This window comes from Microtus pennsylvanicus, chromosome 4 (genome assembly GCF_037038515.1).
Source record: "Microtus pennsylvanicus isolate mMicPen1 chromosome 4, mMicPen1.hap1, whole genome shotgun sequence".
NCBI classification, from domain to species: Eukaryota; Metazoa; Chordata; class Mammalia; order Rodentia; family Cricetidae; genus Microtus; species Microtus pennsylvanicus.
Genome location: NC_134582.1, coordinates 11,048,490 through 11,066,923, shown reverse-complemented (window position 1 = coordinate 11,066,923; position 18,434 = coordinate 11,048,490). Strand labels below are relative to the sequence as shown.

Sequence of the window (18,434 nt, the reverse complement as noted above, 5' to 3'; positions counted from 1 at the left end):
CACGACAAACATTCAAGGAAACTGTCTTCTGGCATTGTCTTTACCGCTGGCAACCTGAAAGAGGCATTTCAAATTTGGATTTATGATGCTCCCCAGTGCTTAACACTGGGGCTCAATCTTTCAGCTGCCAGAGTTGAGTTAAAATCAAGATTACTGATGAATCTGTTTACAGCGATGTGGGCAGTCTTAAGTTTGGGGACTTTCTTCTTCCATAGGTAAAGGTGAAAAGTTGGGGCCTAGCAACAGGGGCACAGTGAAGGTAAAATGGACCAGGGGCAGCAAATTCAAGAGCACACATCCAGGGGCTCACACTTTACATTGAGCATTCGGGACCCAAGGTCCGGGTTGGAGAAAAACCCCTATCAGCTGCCCAGCATTAACCCCAAGCACTCAGACAAGAACTCTCAACTCCACGGGTTTTCGCTCGCGACCCCCACCTCCACGAGGCCCCGCCCACTCATTTGCATAGGGCGCGCCCCTCTGCGGCCAGCACTCGGGTTTCTGCGGAGCTCTGCCGGCCCAGAGGCTCAGACCGGGTTGGGGGCGGGCCCGGGCCCGAGCACGTGTCCACTCGGGCCTCACGACGGAGGTGGGCGAGGGCTTAGCCACGGCGCTCCACCCAGAGGCGCCGGGGCGGGGGTCTGCGGGTGTGGCAGGCTGCGCTGCCTTCCGCGCTTCTCCACGAGCCCCGTGGGAGCGCGCCGGACACGAACTCCAGCGCCACCGCGGGCGGGCCACCCCACCCGGCCGCGCCTCGCCTCACGCTCGACGGGGAAGGCGGGACCAATCAGCGAGCGACGTCTCCCTTCCGATTCCAGGCCCCCCGACACGCTGCTCACACCCCGGGCTCCCCGTTCGCTGATTGGCTGCGTGTGCCGCCGGTCGGGCCGGAGGCGGGAGGCGGCGGCCCGCGCCTGCCCGCGCCCCGCTCGGCCCCCGGCCCTGCCCGCGGCGCCCGGCCTCCTTCCGTCCCTGCCTTGCTCCCTCCGTCTTCCGTGCGCGTCCCGCTCGGCCGGCGTGCCTCACGCCTAACGGGCGGCCGCAGGCGCCAATCAGCGGGCGGCAGGGTGCCAGCCCGGGGCTGCGCCGGCGAATCGGCGAGGCCCGCGGCTCGGGGAGGGAGGCGGGGCTACCGCGCGCGGCGGCGGAGGAGCAGCTCGCCAGCCTGCAGCTCGCGAGCGCTGTGCGAGCCGCCCGAAGGTAGGTGCTCGGCGGCCGCGGCCGGGGAGGAGGGCGGCGGCGCGGGGTGCGGGCAAGGCCGGGGCGCGGGGACGCGCCGAGCGGAGCTGGCGGCGCCCTCCCTCCCTCCCCACCCGTCCGCTGGCCGCGGCGAGCGCGGGCCTGGGGGCGGGGCGGGGGCCCCGCGGCGCAGTTCCGCCTGCGCGCGCCCACTCCTCCCGCGGCGCGGAGCCCGTCGGAAGAGGAAGGAACAAAAGGTCCGAGGCTCGGCTCGGACGGGGCGGGACCTGGCGCTGGGTGCAGGTAAAGCCGGGGCGCCGGGACTCCCGGGCAGGGGTGTGCGGGGCCGGGTCACGTGGCCGCCCGTGTGGGGTGTGGCGGGCCGTGGCGCGCGGGCCGGGGTCTGCGCCGTGGGCAGGGCCGCGAGCCCCCGCCCCGCCCAGCCTGCTTGCGGCCCGCTTCAATCCCGGCTCGCGGCCGCGCTCGCGGTTTGCGTTGCAGAAGGGCCCGGGAGCCGACTTAGGGGCGTGTGGTACTTTGCTTTGCTTCCACTTTTTCCTTTTTTTCCCCCCCCCCCAATCCTCTTTCCTGTAGTCTTTGTTAAGCGTAACAGTCGCGGGTCCCTAATCGCAGTGTGTACTCACAAACACGCTCGTGGCTGAGACTCCCGGGCTCATCCTCCACCAGTTGGGAAAGTTGCTCCGTGGGTGCAGCCTATTAGTTTCTAATCACACGCCTTTCGGAAGCATGCTAATTGATTGCACATACTTCAGACTTGGTTTTCACGATCTGTGCTTGGATTATTTTGTTTTAGGGAGACTGTCCTTGGGCCAGGTACTTTTGTCTTCTCACCCTTGCGTGTTATGGTTTCCTTGTGATCCTGAACAAAAGGAAAGCAAAAATCGAGGTTGATTTTGTTATCCCTTCCTTTCGCCCTTAAAGGCAAATACTACCTGTTTGTTGTCCCACGAATTAAAAGAAAATAAAAAAATGACCAGGTGAAAATAATTCAGAAACAGCGTACCGCCTTTGTCAGGCCTTGTTGGAATATTCTAAATGGTAATGTTTTAAACTAATAAAACGACATTGTAAATAAATGAATCATCAGGCAAACTAAGCTGAAGATCATCTTTTTAACAGTGGTACCCTGATATGTCAGTTTCTAGAGTCCCTTTCGTGATTTCAGCTGACCCCTTAACACTGAGAGAGGATATTTCTCTTGAGCCTAACACAAGAATACCTTTGCTGCCATACTGGAAATATCTTTCCTATTAGTTTACTTTGATCCCTGTAAAAAGCAATTTTCTCCTTTACAGAGAAGTGCTAAGTAGTTAAAACGAAGTTGGAATAGTTTCAATTCATGAGTTATTGAAGCAGATGGAATCCAGACATGGAAGAAGTATTATAGTTTAAGGGTTTTTTTTTTCCTTTCCTTCCATTTAACTATGAAACAACTCCATAAGGAATTTTTTTCTGTTAGGTCATTTGGCAAATGTTTATATTAAGTTCATAAAGTAACACTCATGTTATTTTTATAATGTCTTTGTTTTTGCATAAACTTACCTGATGTGGTAAGAAAAATTGTTCTGATCTTTGGACATTTCTAGAGTGTCAGCTTGGCGTTTCCTGTATTGTAGCTGCATCTCAAGTGATTTCATGTTGTAGGTGTTCAGCAAAGCTTGGTTTTCACGGTTCTAAGGTGCTACTCACTAAACAGCTATGCAATCTGTATGGTTTACAAAGTAATAGTCTTGGGGAAAACTGCAGAGTAATTTCCTGTTTGGGGCCTGTTAGGCTTGACTGTGTGTTTGAACTCTCGGTAAGTATATTGGGGCTTGTTTTGTACACAGCCTTTTCCTTCAGGAGAACAGAGGTGGTACTGAATGAGGACAGCAATTGATACTATAGGTAACAATGTAGCTTTTATTCAGGCCTTTGCCTTAGGGAGGATGTACATGAACAAACTAACTCAGTTTAGCTGCATGAACTAGTGGATAAGGACCTTCTGAGTTTTTATATTCTGTCAAAACTATCAGATTTGACTTTTGGGCCTGTTTCCCTTCTTGCTGGGCTTTGATTCTGTTGGTTTAGTGCTCTGGACTCCAGAAGCCTTATTCGCAGCAGCCTTTTTTATACAGGTGCTTTTGTAGTGCATGCAGGAGCTGTATATAGTGCAGTCTGGCAGATGGAGGTTTATTCATATTCTTGGGACAAGAATCCTTTTTAGGGGGTGGAGAGAGGCATATCTTTTTGGATGCTTTGTGTAGAAGCAGAAAAGACATTTTTAGGCCATTGGTTTCTGTAAGTGCAAAATGTTTTTCACTAAGTATTGCAAAGGTGTGTCAGAAACTTAATATAAAGAATTTGGTATCACTCTTATTGGACAAGTAACACTTGCCCATTTTCACACATACTTTTTTCTGTGGCTGGTCACACCAGTATTCCCGAGTGGAATTAGAAAAGTAAGAACTCCTATCTGATGACCAAGGTCCCAGAGTGAATTATGCCTGAGCATTCAATAAATTCATTCACAGTAGGTTCTTGAAGTATGCTTGCACTGCTTTCTATCAAGTGTAAAGGATGGCATTAGGGCAGATGGGATGTATTAGCTCCTATGTCACTAAGAACAATCTCTTTGTTGGGGTGGGGGGTAGTGTCTGCCACTTTGCAATTCCTTCAAATTGGAGAAGATAGGGCTGATCTTTGAGAAACATGCTTGTTGAGCAGATACTCAGTTGCTAAGCTTACTTTGGTCTCAGTTTGATTAACCATTGCCCTTAGTAAAAGAGAGTGGTTAAGGAAAGAAAAGGAACTTGAGTCATTTGGGTTCCAGTGAAAGGAATATTGTTTGCAAATAGTTAAGCCAAGAATGCGGGATTGGGCAGCATTGCCATGTAGTGGAATGGCGGTGGGGCTTGGACTAAAAGCAGTAGGCTGGTATTTGGTTTCTCATTGTGGTATTGGGTAAATTTTTTTTTAATTTTTTTTAAATTTATTTATTTATTAAAGATTTCTGTCTCTTCCCCGCCACCGCCTCCCATTTCCCTCCCCCTCCCCCAATTAAGTCTCCCCCCAGCCCGAAAAGCAATCCGGGTTCCCTGTCCTGTGGGAAGTCCAGGGAACCCCCACCTCCATCCAGGTCTAGTAAGTTGAGCATCCATCCTGCCTAGGCTCCCACAAAGCCAGTGCGTGCACTAGGATCAGAAACCCATTGCCATTGTTCTTGAGTTCTCAGTAGTCCTCATTGTCCGCTATGTTCAGAGAGTCCGGTTTTATCCCAGGCTTTTCCAGACCCAGGCCAGCTGGCCTTGGTGAGTTCCCAATAGAACATCCGGTATTGGGTAAATTAAACTCCCAAGTCTTGGTTTTTTTACTAAACGTGGAAGACGTAGCTTTTACTTCTTAAGATGGTTATAAAATTAGAGAACTGAGAGAGACCATACTTTGAGACAGGAGTCTCAATTTAACGTTCTTGTTCTTCAGTTAGTTATCTGGGCTCTTAATGCAAATGATTTGCTAATACTGTTATCCCTGACCTCCTATTAATTGGGTTGAGAAACAGACATTGGGCAGTGAGGCCTTCAGCCTAGTAGTTGTACAAGTTTGTATCTTAAATCATAGGCGGATCCTTTCAGGTCCTTAGTTAGAACCTGTTAGTATTTATTTAAAATGTTTTTGACAAAGTTATCTGGCATCTAAGTCCACAGTAGATTGAAACTAGTAGATGATGGGAAGTGTGGGAGGCTTAACAGGGTGTGGTGGGGAGTAGATAGGAGGATGGGGGACTTCTAGCTTACTGTCTTTGTTAAGAGAAAACAGATAACAGCCTGGAGGGGATAATAGAGATAATCTTCAAGACACAGAAGAGTATCCCAAACTTGACTAGCATGTCTGGGGCCATTCAGAGCAGCACCAGACCTGAAAGCCTAGCAGTAAATGTTCATCAATTAACTTAATTTGGTTTGGGGAAGACCCTTTTAAACACCCTGTTAACTACTAATATACTTAGATGATTATTCAGGATGGTTTACAGATGGGGCAGAGAGCATTGTGCTGTAGCCAAGGACTTCATGAAAGATCCACATTATCTTGTATACAAGAGCTCTTTCTCAGGAAAGGTGACTTTTGGGATACAGCATCAGATCTGGAGAGAAGTCCATCCTTTCTTTAGCCTGCTGGTGTTAGGTGAGAGTTTTCTCTCAGGCTTTGAGAAACAGTATACTACAAGTTTCCTGGACAGAGCAAATGTGAACAATGCACCCGCCTCTGGTCAGGGTTTCTTGTTTCTTCATTTTATTAGCTTTGGTTTTGAAAAAAAAGATTCCTGAGATGGGGCTTACTGTGTAGATCAGATTTTCTCAAACTGGCCTCAAACTTTCTGTGTAGATCAGGCTGGCCTTGAACTCATTAGTCCTTCTGACTCAGCCTACCAGATGCTGAGATTACAGGTATAAGCCAATATGCCTGGCGACTTTGGTTATTTATTTGGGTCCTACTTCATACCTCAGGGTTATTTTCTAAATCTCTATCAAATAATTGTTGGTGACCTTTTAGTAAAGCGTCTTAGCTGTAATAAAGAGACTACTTATTTTCATTAAAAATGCACGGGGACTGATTGCCTGTCACTGGTCAGTTTTGGTTATTTTTGTAATGTCGTGGTGATGCCTTTAGCTATGATTCTAGATTTATGTCCTTAACTGCGGTTTTTAATTCACTTCAGTAATTTGATTAGGAAAATAAAATTTTCTCGGTCCAGTTGGATTTAGGCATTGCCTCTAGTTTGACCAGGTGGCTAGATACGTTACGGTGATTTTGTGATCTGTCCTCTTCCCTCACATTCTGCAGTGTGAGTGGTCTGTAGCTCAGTCAGTTTTGCTTAATCTTAGTACAGTTGCCTGGGGATTTGATGTGTTTTTTATGTTTGTTTTAAAAATATTCTTTCGTAGTTTTACACAAGCATAATATTCTTTGACCCCCCCCATTAGCTGTTATTATTTTCCCCCCATCTCCCACCAAACCCCTTCCCAACAAAGATAACCTTTGCTCTTTTATTTATTATAGGTGCTTGCATGTGCATGTGTTGTGGATTATTTACTGGAAAAGGGATAACATAGTAGTGACTGTGCCTCTGAGGAATATGACTCCCCTCCCAGCACTGTTGACTGCCTATAGCTATGGAACCTTATGAGCCCCTCCTCTGTCCATAATGGACTCTTGATGGTTCCAGTCTCGTGCAGGTAACCACTGCAGCAGTCCCCATGCCCAGAAGATGATGTTTCACAGCAGTCTCCTTCACATCTTCTGTTCTTCCTTTTTTTTTCTTCTGCTTCCTCGACGGTTGATATTCCCTAAGCCTTGGAGGAGAGTGATAGAGATGTCTTGTGTAGAGCTGAATACTCATCACATCTTTTAATTCTGAGCACTTTGATGGGTTATGATCTATATGCTAACCGTCACCCACTCACTGCAAAAGCTAGTTTGTAATTATGTAGAAGGTGGTTGGATGCCTTGCTTATTTAGCAAACACCAGTAGTGGGTTTTTCCTTACTTGGGACCTCTCTAGTCAAGAGCTTTTTGCCAGGTTTACAGTTTCAGAAAGTAGTTTGTTATCTCCTAACAGTCATGCCACTATTGCACCTGTGGGCACATCTTGCTTGGCAGGTTGATAACCTCAAAAGACTACAGCTAGATCAAACAGTTGATTTTTCTTTCCCTTTCAGTACTGTAAAAGCTGGCAGGGGGAATCTTCCAGCTCAGTTATAACGTGATTCCTTTATGTGCTGAAATCAAAGTGTGATATTTTTGGTAATAGAGTAATTATCTAGTTCTGGTGGCCAACTAAGAGATATGGCAATAGCTTATACGTACACACACACACACACACATATACACACACATGTTGGAGGGGGTAGGGGTGAGATCTCCCTCATAATAACTCATAGAACGGTATCTTATAGCCTGGCATTGGAGATTTATTTCATTTAATAATGCATGACTTTCAGTAACAGCATTATTTACCTGTGCAGATACCCCCCTTCAAATTTTTATTTTGTTTTATTTTTAAATTGTCTTCCAAAGTAGTAGGTTTCCATATGACTCTTTCATACATCATTAGTTTGGTTAATCCTCTTCCCCCACCTCTTCATTTCTCCGCCCCCCATTTCCTTTCTAGTCTTGGCCTCTACAGACACTGTCTTTACAGTTGTACCCACGAAGAAATCCTGAACAAATTCTAAGTTTCTTGTTAACATTTGGAACTTAATGTGAAATTGTTACTGATTTTTTTTTTTTTAGATGTACAAGCTTTGAAAATGTGGAGTTTGTTGGCCAAAAGTCTATAAAGTCTGTAAGTAGCTTTTATGCAGTTGCAGCTGAAGGAAGGCCTGTGTTTCTTTGAGTTATCTGCAAAGCCCCACTTCTTTCTCTTTTTTGGCTGCGTACCTGTAGGTTTAATGTATTCAGGAAGGAAGAATACTCTGTGAAAAGATTCAAAATAATTTTTTAAATTGGTAGTAATAGTAGGAAGGGGGAGTGGGCATTCTTGCTCACAGAGGCCTTTAAAGCTTGCTTGCGGAACAGGAGTTTTATAGAAGCCTGGGCTGTGTATGTGTCAGGTAGCAGTCAGATGTGGTACCTGTTCAGCACTTGAAGTACAGATGATTTGGCTGAGGAACTGAAGTTAGATTTTATGTTGTTTTAGTTAATTTTCATCTAACTTTAGACGGCTATATTATAGGTATTGGCTGCTGTATTAGACATCACAGGCAAAGACCACTTTTACCATTGTAGAAAGTTGTATTGGCAGCAGCTGCTCTAGATGTGCTGAGTTAAATTTGTAGCCTACAAGCACTGCCACATAATTGATGTGGGACTACTAGGTGATCCGTCAAGAGTAGACAAAACAGACCTGGGGACTGGAAAGGCCATTAAGAAAACATGGCACTCTGCTGACTTGCATTTGGGCCTGTGCAGTCTTGTGCTGGTGTGCATTTATGGTCTGGGATGCTTACGAGCTGATGATAGAGAAGCAGCTTCCACACAGCCTATTAAATGTGTACATTTGGCTAGCATGGAACAGGTAGTCTACACAGGGCTCACTCCCTGTGTCAGGTAGAGCTTCACTGAACTAAGTGAAACAGCTTGTCTACATAGAGCTTACCCCTTATGTGGGGTGGATTCATTGAACTAACTGCCTGCTTCAGGGGTTAGATCCAGACACACATTTGGTTGTAACAGTCCATAAAATTGCACATGTGAATGTTTTCTTCTTGTTTAGAAGGCACATTACTTACCATCCTCCTTGAGGCTGACTTAGGTTCTTCTTTACTAGTTTAAAACTTTGGAAGGAACCTTATTACTAAGAGAATTGAAGAATCTGGTTTTCATTTTTTAAAATATATATTTTAATTGGGTTAGTGGTGAGGTTTGAATTACTAAGCAAACACTACTCCTGAGCTATATCCTCTACTCTGTTTTAATTTTAAAAATCCTTATTATTGCCTTCTTACTAGTGATTTCTTTGATTAACACAAGAAATTTCAGGTCATTTGTGATGTTTTTCTCTGTTTAGTGTGCTGTGTTTGCCAACAGTCTAAAGTAGTGATTCTTACAGTATTTCCCTTGGAGCGTTAGATATCCTATAAGGCATTCATCATTCTCTTTTCAATTTTTTTTGTTAACATAGTTAACTTTGAGTTTCTCTTAAAAATCTGTTACTTATTGTTGTGTATGATGTGGGTGTGTGTGCCAAGGTGCTCATGTGGAGGTCAGAGAAGAGTTTTATGGAGTTGGTTCTCTCTCTACCTTTTATAGGTTCTGTAGGAAGAATTAAGGTAATTGAGCTGGCAGTGACGATCCCACCTCAGTTTTTATTTTTTATATGTAGGATGTGGGGGGGGGGAGGGGTGCGCACACCCAGGCCAGAACCTCAAGGACATGAGGTGTCTCTCATCTCTGCCTTAGTCCCTCTAGATAGTGTCTCTGTTGAACCTGCAGCTTTCTGTTTTACACTTAGGCTGGTGGCCAACAAGCTCCAGTGATGCTCCTGTCTCTGTTCCCCTCCTACCTTTTTACATGGGTGCTGGGGATGCAAACTCAGGTACACATGCTTGTGCTGCAAGTGCTTTTACCTATTGAGCCACTTTCCCCAGTTCTAGTTTCTGTTGAAGTAAAAATTCAAGTATGTATTAGGGAATACTTTATATTCCTCAGCCATTTGAAAGAACAGTTTATATTTGCTTGCTCTCTCATGTTCGTTCTCTCTCTCATGTTTTGTCTGTCTGTCTGTCTATCACCAGGGACTGTACCTGGAGTTTCTTACATCCTAGACAAGTGCTCTATCACTGAGCTACCTCTCTAGCCCTGCATTTGCTTTCTGTATTTGACTCCTGCTTCTGTTCTCCATTTGAGCTTTTGGCAAGGATTTTTCTTGCCAGATTTTCTCCTATTCCCTTAGATGAAATGTCAAGTTTCATAGTCTTTTTCCCAAATGGTTGTGCTACTTTCATCATCGTTTGCTGGAATGAACTATTTTATCCAAATACTGTTTGATTTGTTTGGTTGTTTACTTTTCCCAGAGAAGGTCACCTTGTGTAGTCCAGGAGAGGAACATGAGATCTTCCTGACTCAGCCTTTTAGTGCTGGGATCAAAGGTCTGTGTGATCATGTCCACTCTCGGTTTCCTGTGGTGACATGCAAACATGCTAGCACAGACACAGGTCAGGACCATTTCTTCTACTTTGAACACACAGCAGTGTCAGATAAAATAGACTACAAAGTTTCTCATGTGTTGAGTTGAGAAAGGGAGAGATGGTGATAGTAGGAAAAGTAAGTCAAAAGTCAAGCTTCTGCTTTATTGAAACATTTGCTTCTGGGAGGAGCTAGGGAATAGTAGTTTATAGCTGGATTTTAGTATCACAGGAAGGTGAAACAGTAATTGTAAAAGAAACTACAGCCACAGTTAAATGTGGCATGGTGTACTTGTGGGGAGTGTGTTAGTCTGTCTTGATAATCAGAGGATACACAAGTCTTTGCCACTCACCTGCCTTTGCAAAGGCAAATAGTGCTACCAAGCTTTTGTTCACCTACAGGCACACTTGGACAAATAGTGCCTTTTAGCACATTGGTCAAATATTATACTTGGAAGTTCATCTCATAGATTGTTTTATGTCAGTACATGACAAATGCCTTTTGTTCTGGTTATGTTAGCATTCAGGTTTTATACATTTTACATGTTGTGTGTGTTGTGTTCACATTCACACTTGTGCGTGCACATATCATGGTGTGCTTTTGGAGGTCACAAGACAGCTTATAGAAATTGGTTCTTCTTCAACATAAGTATTTTGGGGATTATCTTAGGTCATCAGGCTTGGTGGCAAGTACCCTTTTTGTTTTGTTTTGTTTTTGTTTTTTTCGAGACAGGGTTTTTTTGTGTAACAGCCCTAGCTGTCCTGAAACTAACTCTGTAGACCAGGCTGCTTTCGAACTCACAGAGATCTGCCTGCCTCTGCCTCCCGAGTGCTGGGATTTAAGATGTGGGCCACTAATGCCCAGAGGTGGCAAGTGCCTTTACTCTTTTGCTGGGCATTTAAATTATTTTTAGTTTTATGATACTAGAAACAGTGTGACAGCAGAGCCTTACCTCGTTAAGTGCCTGTACAGCTGTGCCTCTTAGATTTAGAGTAGTGTGCCAAGAATATCTGTCTTAGGGACAGGAAATTTAATAATTTCTGCATAGGTAATAGTTATACATATAGTACACAAATCAAAAGCAACTATATAGGAAATTGAAGTGCAAAGTAATTGCTCTCATCTCCTACATGTAGTTTTGCTTTGCAGAAATGTCCCTATTATTACTAGTTTCTTACATATTTTGGAGCTATTCTGTCTGGCATGATAGCCTTTAACTGTGTGTGGCTCCAACAGCTCTTAAGATGGTTCATCTGAATTGTGACGGACTATAAGGATAGGATACACAGTGTTAGATTTCTAACAGTGCAAAACATAAAATGGAGAATGTCTCAGTGTTTTTACTACTCTGTAACAGTTAATTACAAAGAAATGCTTCCAGAAGTACAAATAATTGGAAGGAAAAGAGTGACAAGTTAGAGCTCATTGATATGAGATGTGGCATGGTTTTGTGAATTCACCAAAGGTACATGCATGAACAGAAAAGGTAAGTTGGAACTTTATGAACTTTTGTGCATTAAAGAAAATAAAATGTGAAGATAATTCTCAAAATGAGAGATTATATTTGGAAATAGTGTATCTTATAAAGGTTTAGTGTCCAGAGTGTTTATTTAAAGAGTTCTAGAACAAAAGAATTAAAAAATGGGTAAAAGGACTCAAATGGACATTTCTCTGACGATACAAGGATGGACAGAGGCATTTGAAAATACACTCAGTAGCATCGGTCATCACTAAATCAGAACAGAGTCACCTCATTTCTGGGAGAATAGAAATTCAGATTGAGAGTAATTGTTCAGTTAACTTAGTGCTGTGTTGGGAAAACCAGAGCCATTCTCGTCCTTTGATCTGTATGGCCTGTTTTTTCATCCCTCAACTTCCAGCTTTTTCCTCCACATTGTGAGGTTTCCCTATCATCAACTATGGCTTAGGTGGGCTTTGACCCTTTGCTGTACTTCAGTTGTGATGGCCTCTTTCATGTTGAAACATCTGTGTTCTAGTTTGGAGATTTTCCTTGGTTTCTTTGGTACCTTCCTCTCTGTTAACTCTGTTGTCTTTCTGGAACTCCTGTTTGGACCTTGGACCTCAGAATTGCTCCTCCTATTTTATTTTCTTCACATTTCTGCTCTTTTTGTTTTCTACCTTTGGGGAGTTTTCATGTATTTTTTTTACTCCTATGGCTGTGTGTGTGGGTGGATGGGGGTGATTGTTCTGTCTTCCTCAGCTACTACACTGAGAGTTCTCCTCTGCTCCCTCGGAGCGCATGCTGCTTTTGCGTCAGTGTTGCTCTGTCGTCTTGATGATTGAATTTTTTTCTCCTCTATGTATATATCAATTTTCTTGAAGCTCCTTTTTTGTTTTTGCCATTTTTCTTCAGGTAGTCAATGATTGTATTTATGATTCACCAAGAAGTTGGGGTCTGCAAAAGATAGTGAATATGAACAAGGGGTTGCTAAGAATAGAGCCCCAAATAGTCAGCAGTGGTGAAGATGTCACTAAAGTCCTTATCATAATCCCTGTATATAAAACTCATCCTATAGCTAAACTTAGAAGGTTCAGACAATGTCAGGTGATAATTGAATAGGCTCATAATTCTTTGGAGAGTTAGTAATTGGTATAACTACTTTGGTAGTACTTGATAAATTTGTTCATTTGTGAGTCCTCTGTACCATTTCTCCTTGATAGTATGTTTCAAGGCTTTATTATGTATTTAAGATGTTACAAACACAGAATCAAAACTTGTTACCTACCTTTTTCCTTCTGATTTTTAAAACTGATATACCTTGGTTCTCCTCCGTCATGGTTCATTGGAGAAATAGAGTACAGCCTGCTGGGAGATGGCTCTGCAGAGTGTATGCATGAATGAATGCTCATTAGGTTGCAGTATGAAGTGTGCGTGCTGTGGTACTCACGGTTACAGAGTTTAAAAGTGCTTGCACTAGGACAGCATTGACATGGTGTAGAAAGCGTGTGTACTAGAGCATACATGGAGTACTCCTGAGAGTAGAAACAGGGTCTCTAGTAACTGCCAAGATGACACTCACCAGTGGCCATGAGCCATGCAATGCCTTGCTGTATTCAGCTAGAGTGAGAGAGCTAGGTAGGATACAGGTTTTCATATGTATAGGTCAGCACAGGTAGCTACAACACTGAGTGAAGAAAGTTAGTTGACCAGAGTTGGGTTCAACATAAGTTTAAGTGTACAAAATTTTAGATTATACAGTGTGGCAGAACTCCTAAGTGAACAGTGGCAGACAGGATGGTTCTTTCTAAGAAGCACCTAGAAGGGAATGGAAGTAGCAAGGTAGGGGTAGAACTTTTTTTTACTGTATTTGCATGCTTTATATTTGATGACTGTACAGTCCTAACATTTCACAGTGGGTCAAAAGGATAGGGACGTTTAATATGAAGTGTGTGTTCTTGGTGCCGGAAATGGAATGCAGTGCCGCTTACACATATAGAGTAAGCCATACTTAGAACCTTGCTGTTTTTAACATCCCATCTCAATAATAAAGATAACTTGGAGGAATGAATAAATTTAGCTCAATGTGTGAGACCTTTGTGGAAAAATTAGATAACATTTTGATGGATATCGAGTCCAAAATAACTACAAATACTACATTTTCATACACAAATATATTCATAAATTTATTGTATTTCTGTAGGGCTTTTGTATGGAACTTCTGTATCCCAGAAGATAATATCAGAGGATGAAAAACCATCCTAGTCATTTGGAGGTTTTTGTTTGTTTGTTTTTAGAATGCATATTCTCTGGTATCATTTGCATCAAAATGGTTTAAAAAAGAACAACGGTTGAAGAGTGCATAGGAGAGGAGTCACAGTTCAATAAAATATGTAAATAATGCTGTTTGTAAAGCTTGGAGATTTATCAGTAATTAGAAGACTTGGTTAGAAACTTGATAGTCAGATCTTACCTAATTGAAACTTTCCAGTGAGTAATCTTGGGATCTCAGTTTTAGTAAGGTATTTTGTAAACTGTCTTTGGCAGTAAAGACTGTCTTCTGTTCTTTCAAAACCCTCATTATATAACTACCACTTCTTGCTGGAATTAGAAAGAGGTACCCTCTGAACTTAGTTTTTAGTTCTTGCAGATGTTAGAAAGCAAAACTCTTCATGCCAGTGAGCTGCTGCCACACTGTTGAAGAAAACCTTGCTATTCTATAAATGATTCATTCACATTTTTGTGGTAGGCTTTTAAGTTGAGTTTTATTTTTTTGTTCCATTTGTATTCAACTTGGAACAAATTGCTATGTCTTGTCAGTTTATTTTCAATGCATTTACATTTCAAGCAGTGGCTAAATACTTGTTAAAAGTACAATAAGTGGCCACCCAGTATCGTAATAAGTATTGCTGAAAATGTTATGACATAATGTAAGAATCATCCAGAGAAATGACAGTCAGCCTGGTTACCATGATAGGGAAAGTTATTGTTGGTAACTAAGTGTTTGCTTGATTCCAGATTGGTCATAATTGGTCCTTAAGATAAGGGACACATATGTGGTAGCACAGGTCATGTCATTCAAATAACTCAGAACAGGTTTATAGTTAAGGTATTTTCATTTTCATGAAGCAATTTTATAGAAAAAAATTGAGATATGCAAGGTCACATCTTCACTTGTAACTACAGTGCAGTGGGGGAAGCTGCTGGGGTCTTCCTGAAGAGAAGTCCAGGACTTGTGTTCTTGCTGATGGTCAGGAGGTTTAGTTATTTGTTTTGAGCCTCAATTCTTGTGACTGGAATAATTGAACCAAAAATCTAGAAACTTAGGTTTTCGAGACAGGGTTTCTCTGTGTAGCTTTGGAGCCCGTCCTGGAACTTCCTCTGTAGACCAGGCTGGCCTTGAACTCACCGAGATCCACCTGTCTCTGCCTCTTGAGTGCTGGAACTAAAGGTGTGCACTACCACTGCCCGACTGAGTATAGGAACTTTCAAGATAAAGTCTTAGACTTTTTCTTTTTTGCCAGTTTTTCACAGGACACATGGATCAGCCACTAATCCAGGAAAAGGATTTATCCTAAAAGATCTCAGTAGCCACAGCAGGCTAAATGGCCTTGAAGCAAGCTGGTTCTGCTGGTCTACAATTGGTCTGCTGAGCTTGGCCCACTTGCCTGTGTACCCTGTCTAGTCTCTCCCGCTCTACTGTATTTATGTGACCCTAACTGTGTGCGAAGCACATCTGCTTGTTTAACAGTGTGTATACCCTCCCACACCGTGTTCCCCATGGTGTTGAATGCACCAGTGCATATTTGCCTGCTAGACCAGGAAACAACCCCACATACCTTTGAATCATAAATGCCCACATCTAGTTGGTCATTAATTAGTACATGTGAATTGTCTCCGGAATTAGTCTTTTTTTTTTTCCTTCAGTGATTTTATTAGTATGGTCACAAGTTTGACACCTACAGGTCGCTGTTCAGAGCTGACGACAGATACTGTAAAAAAAAAAGTGAATTATTGAAGTATGGCAAGATTTAAAATGTCAGCTCAGAATGATCGTGCAGGCCCCATGCATTGATGCCTGCGTCCTAATTGGAAGACCCCCCCTCTGCCTATCCTCATGGCTCTATACCGTTTTTAAGGGCAACAGCGTTGAGCCTTCCCTGGAGCTTGGTGACTGACCACACCTAGTTTCAACCTGCTGGGGTGAAAATATGACTGTTGCTAATGCGAAATTACAGTCTTCCTGATGAGCACAAATTGTGCTGGCTTGAACCCTTCTCATGTTCTGTCACAGTGCTTCCAGAACCCACGTTCTAGTGATTAGCTCCTAAATTGTTTCCTCACTTCAGAAGACATGCTGAACTTGCAGCCTGTGAGCTATCTGAGACTTCTGCGGTACCTCTCCCGTCCAAAGGTTGAATTAATCATGTTCTCTGTACTAGAAAGAGACTGTGCCACATGGTGTTATATAGTTAGCTTCCCTAGAGCATACTTGTGGTACAGTAAGAATACAACAGGACCATAAGTATGTTCTTTGCTTCCTGCTAGTGTTACAAAGATTATTGTGCATCTGATGGGGTTTTATATGTCTGCCTTTTTATCAGATTGAAGCTTGATGTATTGTACTGTTGCTTGTCTTTTATCTGTCAGCTCTTGTTGGTAGTTGAACAGCTCTTGTTCTGATTGTTGCTCCTTTATTGCCTTACAGCTCCCCAGCTTACCAGACTCTACCTGCCCACTGGGTCTGCTCTATTGCTAAGGAAAGTTCTAGAATCCAGTTAATTAACTCTGCTTGCATTTTTTTTGGTGTCTATAAACTTTGAAAGCTGTCAGTGCTGTCATGCAGTCTTGGTAGACAGACTAAATATGTCCATAAATGGGACCCGGAGCTACATTAATGGAGATCCTTGGGTAGATGTCCTGGATGAATCTTTGAGGCTCTGCTGCCTGCTTTTCCCTTCTGAGGGAAGTGAGTATGACTTTTAGTTTGATCATGACAGTTGTTTCTAAGCAGCCTAGTTCTTCATTGAATCCCTGCTTTGAGAATGATCCTTTAAAAAGTGGGAAGTCCTTCTGAGAACATGCTTAATATGTTTTGTAATTTTTTTGTTTTTACCATAGTGTAGCTCTATTATGACAGTCATAGCCAATAGCCTTAAATACATTTGTCTTGGTTGTTATTTGGGCATTTAGTTTTGTTCTCAAAACAATAAACAAAAATTTTCCCCAGGCTTCTTGCAAATATGTGGCTCCCTGTTCTGCACATCCTGTAACAGGTTGTGGGAAGACACCTCGGGGCTTAGATTTCCTGGAGAGGTAGTTTCTTCCCTTCTGGTGTTAGGGTCTTAGTGTGTACTGCTGTGGGGAAGCTTCTGAGAAGGTTTTGAAGACATTTAACTCATTTATCAGCATCTTGGTATATTTGTTCACATGCTATTGCCCTTTTAATTGATTGTTAATCGATTTTTGTTTCACTCACAATACACATCTGAAAGTGCATAGTTCCAAGTTTTCAGCTCTGTGGGTTTGAATAGCTGTGTGCTCTCATGTGAGTGACGAGAAACAGTGTTACTGTCTCAAAAGGGTGCTTTGTGCCTTGGTAGGCATCCCATTCTGTTCCTCCGTGCTTTTGAGACAGCCACTTTGTCTTCTGTCCCTAAATTAGTTCTGTCTGTTTTGGGAAGTCATAAATCATCAAACTGTGTATATATGGTGCTTTTGAGATTTACCCATGTTGTGTAAATAGTTGGCTGGGTTTGTTTCTGAGCGGTACCTTGTTTGAATATACTACATTTCAAAATGTTAAACTAGTTTTGATAGTTTCCGGTTTGGGGCTATAGTGAATTATGGTTGTGAATATTACTTTTTATTTGTATATATGTTTATTTGCCTGTATGAGTTTATGTGCACCATGTGCTTGCTGGTGCCCGTGGAGATCAGAGGGCATCACATCCACTACCTGATCTGGGTGCTGGGAGCTGACCCTGAGCCCTGAGAGGAGTAAGTGCTGTTAACCGCTGAGCCATCACTCTAGCATCCTTTTCTGTTTGGTTTTTGTTTTTGTTTTTCTGAGACAGGGTTTCTCTGTGTATCCCTAGTTGTCCTGGTACTTACTTTGTAGATCAGGCTGGCCTCGAACTCACAGAGATCTGCCTGTCTCTGCCTCCTGAGTGCTGGGATTAAAGGTGTGCACCACCACTGCCTGGCTTATTATGAGCATTCTTAACACAGCTCTCCTCCTCCTCTCCATCTCTGTCCACGAGTGAATTTTGCCAAGCTAGATTTGAGTTTGTAATCCTCCTGCCTCAGTCACCCGAGGGTTCAGATTACAGGCATGTATCACCAAACTCTCAGGTTGTATAGGTCAGTTTTTAAAAATGAACATAGTGTCATATTTTTTTGAAGAATTTGTTTACATTTATTTATTTTGGAGCAGGGGACATATGCTTGGAGTGCCAGCTTTGCTGACACCTGAGTTAGTCTGTTTGTGCTGTTTTAGGCAGTCACTGTACCAGTAGGATATTAAGGTAGTCTGTGTTTTCACTAACTCTTGGCATTGTCAGAAAAATTGAGAACCATTGTAAGTGATGAAATAGTATTTCATTTTGGTTTTAATTTACATTTTTCTGACAGTAGTGGTATTAAACATTCCCTAGTATGATCTTTTACTCTCTTTGATTAAATATTTGTAATTTGTTACTCTTATTTAACAAATTATTTTGTTAGTTTTATACATTCTAAATTACAGTCCATTGTCAGATACACATATTGTAAAACTTGCCCCAACCTGTGAGTTGTCCATTTACCTTTCAGTGGAACTTTCTTTCTTTTTTAATATTTATTTGTTTATTATATTAGGTATACAGCATTCCTTCCTTGTGTGCCTGCAAGCCAGAAGGGGGCGCCAGGTCTCATTATAGATGGCTGTGAGCCACCATATGGTTGCTGGGAATTGAACTCAGGACCTCTGGAAGAGCAACCAGTGTGCTCTTAACCTCTGAGCCATCTCTCCAGCCCCTCAGTGGAACTTTCATATAAGTATTCTTTAACTTGGATGGCTTACTTTATAGGAATTAATGGTTGGTGCTTTTTAAAGTTTTTATTTTGT

The 18,434-nt window shown here is 42.8% G+C and overlaps 1 protein-coding gene across 4 annotated transcripts in view; it reads left to right on the top strand.

Annotated features, from left to right (window-relative positions):
- The first annotated feature begins 1,062 nt into the window (after window positions 1-1,062).
- The window catches only part of Smad2 (SMAD family member 2), a 62,723-nt gene continuing 45,351 nt past the window's right edge, over window positions 1,063-18,434 (top strand). For 2 of the 4 annotated variants that reach the window (XM_075968245.1, XM_075968243.1), the window contains exon 1: window positions 1,063-1,200. The gene's annotated coding sequence lies outside the window, so the exon portion shown is untranslated. Of the gene's footprint in view, window positions 1,201-1,359; window positions 1,483-18,434 lie in introns of those variants that run through there. The other 2 variants (XM_075968246.1, XM_075968244.1) reach the window with 1 other exon arrangement.